This window comes from Carex rostrata, chromosome 24 (genome assembly GCF_964058835.1).
Source record: "Carex rostrata chromosome 24, lpCarRost1.2, whole genome shotgun sequence".
In the NCBI taxonomy this organism is placed as follows: Eukaryota; Viridiplantae; Streptophyta; class Magnoliopsida; order Poales; family Cyperaceae; genus Carex; species Carex rostrata.
The window spans coordinates 2,414,088-2,422,806 of record NC_135941.1 but is presented as its reverse complement, the minus strand read 5'-3'; the positions used below and the strand labels follow the sequence as shown (position 1 = coordinate 2,422,806).

Here is an 8,719-nt window from a genome sequence, read left to right as displayed (position 1 = left end):
CTTGATATTAATATATATATATATATATATATATATATATATATATATATATATATATATATGAGTTAGGCTGGGGTGCTATGGATAGCATAGTGGCCTCTATGCTACGGCTCAATATTCGAGTTTTGAAAATCCAAACGGTCGATCCGAACCGTTCATCTTATTCTCCATATTAATATCTGCTTGGAGACCAAATTTTATAATTTTCTGAATTTTTTTACTATTTATTAAGCCACTTTGAAAATCGCTAATCCAACGGTTTTACTGTTTTGTGCAGCCACCGTTGGATCAACAATTTTGTAAAATACTTAATAAATAGTAAAACAATTCAGAAAAATGTAAAATTTGGTCTCCAAGCAGATATTAATATGGAGAATAAGATGAACGGTTCGGATCGACCATTTGAATTTTGAAAACTCGAATATTGAGCCGTAGCATAGAGGCCTCTATGCTATCCATAGCACCCCAGCCTAACTCTATATATATATATATATATAGAGAGAGAGAGAGAGAGAGAGAGATGGGCTATGGTGCATTGCAATGCATAGGCCATGGTGTGCATTGGACCATAAATCACCGATTCAAAGTCCAAATGACCGATCCAAACCGTTCATCTTGTTCTTCATATTAATATGTGCTTGGAGACCAAATTTCACATTTTTTAGAATTTTTTTACTATTTATTAAGCCACTTTGAAAATCGCTGATCCAACGGTGACTGTTTGGAACAGTAAAATCAGAAGCCACCATTGGATCAGCGATTTTCAAAGTGGCTTAATAAATAGTAAAAAAATTCCAAAAAATGTAAAATTTGATCTCCAAGCACATATTAATATGGAGAACAAGATGAACGGTTTGGATCGGTCATTTGGACTTTGAATCGGTGATTTATGGTCCAATGCACACCATGGCCTATGCATTGCAATGCACCATAGCCCATCTCTCTCTCTCTCTCTCTATATATATATATATATATATTGCCGTAGTCTCTACAGTGTATAACAAAAATCATAGGCATCTGCATATTAATACCGTGTATAGAAAAGCAATAGCAAAATTAAGTGCATATAAATCTTCAAACTAATTTAATGTGATCAATATAATCGTTAACACTCATCAGTACAAAAATATGCCCAATACAATTTACTAAAAATTTGGAGAGGTCGCATATTTGAAATTTAAAATTTAGTACCTAAATTAAGAATATTTTAAAACTTTAACTCTAGTCTAATGCTAAAAAAAATGATTTGCAACTCTAACTTTGGATGCAGATCAATTAGGTCTTATGTCCGATCAGAATGGTCTGATCTTTATCAAAATTAATTTGTACACACTTAATTAATTCACATTAATTTTAATGTTAATCGGACGATTCTAATCTGACATAAAACTAAATTTAATTTGATGTCCATCAAACGACCTTGGTTCTCTAACTTTGAGGCCCATGTGTGTAGTAATGGAGACAAAAGTGAACATGACTCCTAATTATGGATATGCTTTAAAATCATGCATGTGCCCATGCATGAATATCCCATCCCATAATCAATACATATACATGCAATGTTCATCATGTGATGTCCCTAATCTATACAATACTGTGCTATATTAATTAAAGATCAACATATATATAGCCTTTTTATTATATATACTCATTCAAAAGTGCTGATTTATAAGTTTAGGTGTACTTAACATGATTACGTATATTTTTTATTTGTGTTCAAAGCAAGCCAATCATGAATGACATAGCATATTATCAGATATAATATTTCTCACATGCTAGTTTTATTTATATAACAGAAGGGCAATATGAACCTTCGTTTTTATAATTAAATTATAAAATGTTCGGTAGGTCTGTCGGTGGATCTTTGTTTCCTGATTCTTGCTTTAGTTTGTTTGTAAATTTGTTTGCTTATGTTTAGCAGACATTCAAATTTTAAAATTTAAAGTTTATTCTGCAGATTCTCTTTATATTTAGAAAATGAAAGCACAACCGAGTAAAAGCACTTTGATATATATATGAACACAAGCGACCTCATGTTTGAAGGGGAAATTACAACAAGTGTAATTTATTTCAGTGAAAGTGAACAATATGAAAGTTCTGTTGTTAAAAAAACTTAAAAGTAATTTAAGTAAATTTGTTGCATGATAGGATACTTACTCATGAGGTTATGGTGCAAAGGGGTTTTAATTGTGATCTTGAGTGTGCTATGTGTTCTACAAATCTGATGGAAACCGCATACCATTTGTTTTTTCAATGCACCTATGTTTGACAAGTGTGGGTATGCATGAGACAACTGGTCCAATTAGATGTCTCGGTAGTGAGGCTGTGGGAGGCCTCTTGGAGCCAGTACAAGGTGGTGGTTGGGGAGTCTAAACGGGTATGGTTGTCCCAAATTATGGCGGTTCTCTGGGGTGTGTGGAAACAACGGAATGCTCGTATTTTTGGCCGTCCGTCGAAACCCTCTTGGTTGCTGGCACGAGAAATTAAGGAAGAGACCGAAATGTGGTTGAAGTGTTGTCGAAGATCTGTTGGAATTGGTTGAGAGAGGAGATTTGATGTTTTATTTTATTTTATTTTTCTGAAGTTGTAAATACCTCTATTTTTTTCTTGCACTCCTGGTAGTCGCTACCTGGTTATCAAAAAAAAAAAAAACTTAAGTAATTTAATTCACTAGCTAGGTTCCTACCATTATAATCAAGCAAGAATGATCAAAATTGTATTCACCGAATACTTATATCTCTGTGTGTTTTTATTTGTTTATAGCTGAATGTTTTTAAAGACACTTGTTGTCTAATATTATGTAACAGCTAGTTTGTAATCTTTTGAATCAATGCAATTACAATTTGAAGTCTAGCCCGGACCAAATAAATGCTTCGCTTTCTTTTTTAGAGTGATTTTCCTCTTTTTTTGAGGAAAAAAACCAGGCAGAGGCTGCCGGTATGTATTTATCAGAAAAAAAACAAAAACGGCATTACAACAAAAACATAACTGGTACCAATGTACCAGTATCACAAATCCACCTCTTCCATACAAAACAAACCAAGCAAAAGCTTGCTGGTAAATAAGGAAAAAGGAAAAAGAAAACTTGAGTAGTTTATGCTACAAAACAGCAGGTCTATTGTTGTTACAGAATTTCTCCCAAAGGGTAGCCTCTTGGACTATCCAGTATGCTACCATATCTGCTGGAGGCAGAGTGCCTTCAAATATCATTGAGTTACGCTGCTTCCAGATGAACCAAAGCGCCGCTGAAAATAGAATCTCCCAACTTCTCTTAGCTGTTGCGTTTCCTGTAAATCTATGTGATGATTTGTGCCAGATGTCTTGTACAGTATCATCCATCACCATCACACTGTAAATCTAAAATGCTTCGCTTTCTATTCTCCATTTTTTGTGTTTAAATATTTATTCTATTCTACTTGAATGCCTATACTTTATCATTTTGCAATAATAGAATTATGAGTCATAAATTGATGTTATTATAAGCCCATGCTTCGAAAAGTGAAAATTACTTGCGGCGACATTGATGAAAGCATATCTTTTTCATTAGTCCTTTTATCAGAAATTTGGTGTAATTTCAACATCAATAGTCAATTAATTCTGTCCAAGTTCATAGACTCTTGCTTATATGGTCAATTTTATACCGTTTATCCATTCTTAGACAAACTTCAAATAGAAGATTAGCAGTTCTACTCTGGTGAAAACGGAGCGGATAGTGTTGGTAAAACAATATCCATATTCTTTTTAATTTTCTGGATACAGATGCGGATCAGATACTTATTATAAAAATACTGAATTGTATAATATTTATCTAATTATAACAGTGAATAATATAACATAACATAATATATATTAAATGATATAATATATATATTTATTATTCGGATACAAATAATTGAAACATAAAACTATACCTGTATTAATATTAACACACATTCAGATATCCATATCTAATTTTTCAAATACGAATCGGATATTATTCACACTGTTTTCACCCCTAAGTTTTAGTCTTTATTACAAGGGTTAAAGTACAAAAAAGCCAGTAAAACTAAGCTCTCCATTAGATTTTTTTTTTAAAAGTACTCTACCTTTGAAAGCTCACAAAAATATTCTGTCCCAAATCTTGGTGACAGTTCGTTTCTTTTTTAATAGGATGAAGTATCAGAAAACCCGCTATTTAAAATATATATTCTTCTTGGTCTATCTATTTATGTGATTAAACTAAAGTTGTTGTTGAGGCGTCATATCATACAATAATTCTCGTCAAATTAAACCAGTATTACATTATAACACGTATGAAGAATGAGAGTATAAATCAGTACTAATACAGTGTACATATATAAACTATCACTAGTATCGTACCCGTGCGTTGCGACGGAAACTATTATAAAATTGAATAAAATATGAAAATATTTTGTTATTGATATTCATACAGAATTAAGAAAGAAAACAAAAGATAAAGCAAATAATAAATAATAGTAAAAGAAACAACAATAAATGAAAAAAAGATCAAATATAACATGAAAAAAATTCTTGAAGTATTATTGCTATTGATCCTCTTCGATGTATTCCAATATTTTTGAAAATGAACAAATAAAATATGAAAAAATAGATTATAATTGTTCAAATTGAAAACATATAATAAAATTAAAAAGGTTTAATTGTTCATACATCAATTTCTTTTTTTTTTCATTTCAGCATGATTTTGTTGTACGTCGTGACGTATCTCTTGACAATGCGACATCGAAGAGAAAAAATCAATTTAATCCTACGTTTGGATACATAGTATAACATGAACACAACCGCCTACATTATACTATATATTTGGATACATAGTATAACATAAACACAACCGCCTATGGTATACTATGTAGGAAAAATCAATTTAATCCTCCGTTTATCATGTAGTATATACCAATATCATGTATCCAAATCAGATTCCAGTATATACCAGATGTAAAATTGCGATCATGCAGTGCTTATATTTTCATAAATGTAAATCACCAGCTAAAACAAATGTTAGGTATGCTTCAATAATTTAAATGTCAAAATTAAATAAACAAACAACATGAGGTGCCAATTTCTACTAACACATCTACACAATTAAGAGTTCTTCAGAAGAGAAGGTGGTCACACCAGTAAAATGTTGGCTTCTGCTGCACAGCAAATTGAAATTTTTTGCATCTTTTTTTTTAACAAAAATGTTCCTATTAACTACATAACCTTACAAGCCTCATTCTTAATTTCGTAATATACATCATTCATATATAAAATTTGTTACATTATAAAGTATGCGGCAGATCCAAAGGTTTCCCTTTGACATTGTCTGACAAGAATTGTCAATGTAACCATCAACTGTATGGTTTACCTCACTGCACAGCCGTCTTGGTGCCTACTTAAAAAACTAAGTTAGCAAAAATAACAACAACTAAAATAAACTAAATGAAATCAATCTTAGTTGAATTAGATATTTCAAAACAGCAGACAGTTTCATTTTTGTAATTACTAAAGCAGCAGTTGCATACTCAAATAGAAGTTTGGTATGTAACAAACAGTTAAAAAAAAAAGGCATTGTAAATTAAAATTTAGAAGGAGAGAGAAAGAGAGAGAGAGAGCACACCAGATATCTGCCAATTATTGCTTAACGGCTCTGAGAAAACCAAAATCTCATTGACGCCAGGCGTGCCATGCTATCATCAAAAGATAATCTTCTTGAAGAAACAAGCATCAAACTCCAGTTTGTAGTTCCACATGGACCCGGCACCCGTTATGAAAGGTAGTGATCTCACAATGCAGTTTTCTAAGCCTTTACTCAACTGCATTATACCCAAATTTCAGTGTTTAGAGGCCCTTGATTTACTGTCCAACTGCTGTCATGGATCCAGAATAACTGAATTATTGAATTAAATGATATTACTCTTTACAATCAATTATGCTATATCAATTGTGCTTCCATGAAACAGTTCATGTATTAAAATTGTCCGAGGTTACACTATAGAACAGTAAGTTCCACTAAACCATAAATCCTAAACCATTAAACAAAATCATAAAAACCTAAACCCTAAAATCGGCCATCTCTGTACAAAAGACAGTGGAACCAAAAGAGAGAGATGGGGCGATTTCGCATAGAAAAGAGAGAGAATCAAAATGAGCAAATCGAGAGAGATATAGAAAGGAAACCCTTACCCAAGGCGTGCCATGCTGGATGGCTTTGTGGCCGTGGTTCGATTGCTCACGCAAAGTCGCGTGTTAGGTGAAAGGCATATTCTGCCACTCTCATACTTGCCTGCCGTGTAATGATTTTCAAGCTTTTCACAACTCCTCTCACCACCTACAATAAAAAAAAACTTTATTCATCTCAAATTCTCAGTAATTATAATAGCATTGATGAGTGATGGTACCATATCACACTAAGAATCCTATTGTATTATAGAAAATGCCCCTCCATATAAAATAGTAAGTGTTAACAGACAAATATAAATCATGGCTGCTTTTCTCCAAGTAAATATGACCAGCCATTACTGGGACTTATTGTTCTAAATTTGACTTCTAATTAGGTAATAAATAGTAGTTTTTATATTATAATAGTTCTTTTATAAGTATCGGTAATAATGTTCAGAAAGTACCAATTGATTGTTTTTACAAATGAAATGCGACAGATTGCTCAGTCTCAAAAAAAAAAAAAAAATTGAACAAATTGCAACCTAAGAGACGAACTAAGATCGATCAAAACAGCCCAAGTTGTCAATTCAGAAGTGGTTTCAAAGACATGTACAATTCTATGCTGATAAAATCGCATCACAGATTATACGAAGTACGCATGCTAGGAGAAGAATAATAGAGAAGTTGAATCAAGAGAGAGACCTGGATGCTAGAAGCAGATGTCGATGAAACGACGCGTCAGGTCCCTACCTCTGTCGCCAAAACCGGAGCGTGAGAGGAACCGTCAGTGGTGCCAAACGGATGGAGAGCGCGAGAGAGACGAAAAGAGAGATGGTGCGAGAGACGGTGTCAGAGAGGGGTGGCGCGGCTCAAGAGGAAGCGATTAGGGCTTTTTTTTCTTTTTTCTTTGGAAGAAGGGATCGGGGAGGGACTGAGAGAGACGGGCCAGAAGAGATGGAGCGGAGTGGGGTGAAGAGACGTTTTTTAGGGTTTTAGGGATCATATGTGGCGCGAACAGTGGGGTCTTAAGTGTTGAAGAGCAAAATTTAGAAAATTCTGTTGTGTGTGATCTGAAAATTGAATGGCTGATATTAACTCCGAAAATTTAACTTTTAATCACAATCCTTGCAGGATCTAGACATTAAGCTCCTTAATAAGATAGGGAGATAGTACAAGCCATATCAGATGGTTCCTGTCAAATTTCGGTTTTGCATCTCATACCAGATAGTTAATTGTCAATAAAAATAAAAAAGAGGTTATTATGATGATTTTTTTTGCAAAACTGGAAGTAGCTAACAGTCCTCCAACTCCAGTCCTCCAAAAATCCTCGGATATTTTCAACTAATTCTGCAAACATCAATACTAAATCATGTAAATATCAATACTAAATCCTGTAAACTAATTCAACAAATCCTGTAAACATAAAAACGCGTGAAAGCTGTTAAAATCGCGTGACAGCTGTTGAAAACGCGTGACAGCTGTTGGGGACCACTTTATGTGAACATACACATAATATCCTGTAAACATACACATATTATCCTGTAAACATACACATATTATCCTATAAACATACATATTGTACTTGAAATTATAGCAGTTGAAATTATGGCAGTTGTGACAGTTAAAAATACGTCAGAACTAAGTTAAAAATGGAAGACTTTTATACACGGAGATTTTTGGGGGACTGTGAGCCAGAGTAGACTTCATTAGCACAGTGGATAAATTATGTTGTTTTTCTGATGATATCTGAGGTATTTTGAGACAGGCCTCGCAAAAAAGAAGAAGCTCGTAAGTCATGATTAATTTATTTGAGATTGGTTCTGAAAAACTTTTTATAATTTACTTGTTTGATTATGATTTGGCTCGTCTCTCAGTTTGTTGCAAAAATAAAACAAAACTATTTCACTTTGGTTCGTCATAAGGCTATGAAGCTCGTTGCAAAAAAAATTAAGATGAAATTCTTTTTCAATTCGTAGCCTATATATGCGCGGCTCAAAATATCAAATTGATGAAATTCAAGACAAGTTATAAACGAACTGACTCGGTTCGACTCGTGATTGATTTGGTTAAAATTAGATTCCATTTTACTTGTTCTGATATGATTTGAGTTCAAACTTTGTCTAATTCAACTCCTCTCAAATCTTTAGAGATTTTTTCTCTTGTGAAAAAATAAAGCAAATGGTTTGGGACTTAAGCTGATAACCTTAGAAAAAAAAAAATTAAGTAGCTGTCAAGAGAATAGTCTACGCTTCTAGTTGCCTTAGCTGAATCCATTAATTTCAGCCTCACGGTACCAACCGGTATAATCACCGGCTTGTCCATCTCTCCATCTCAATCTCTGTGAAGTTACTACCAGCAAACAATTTATACGTTAATGAAGAAAAAAAGAAAGAAGATACCAAATAGTGTAGGACCCGCTTATGTAATACTAGAATGAGCTCAATGATGATAACTATCTAAAAAAATCATTTCTGTATTTGGATGTATGTGAGAAAATTTTACTACAGATGGAGATTGTGTAAAGATATTGACACATTAGTTTTTGTTTCATGTAGCACAC

At 33.2% G+C, this 8,719-nt stretch overlaps 1 long non-coding RNA gene across 1 annotated transcript; it reads right to left on the bottom strand.

Moving 5' to 3' along the window:
- Positions 1–4,966: 4,966 nt before the first annotated feature.
- On the bottom strand, positions 4,967–6,858 carry LOC144575766 (uncharacterized). The gene is made up of 3 exons (XR_013518523.1): positions 6,184–6,858; positions 5,618–5,887; positions 4,967–5,389 (listed from the first exon to the last, which is right to left on the bottom strand). It is a non-coding gene; the product is annotated as an uncharacterized LOC144575766 (long non-coding RNA).
- Between the last annotated feature and the right edge of the window lie 1,861 nt (positions 6,859–8,719).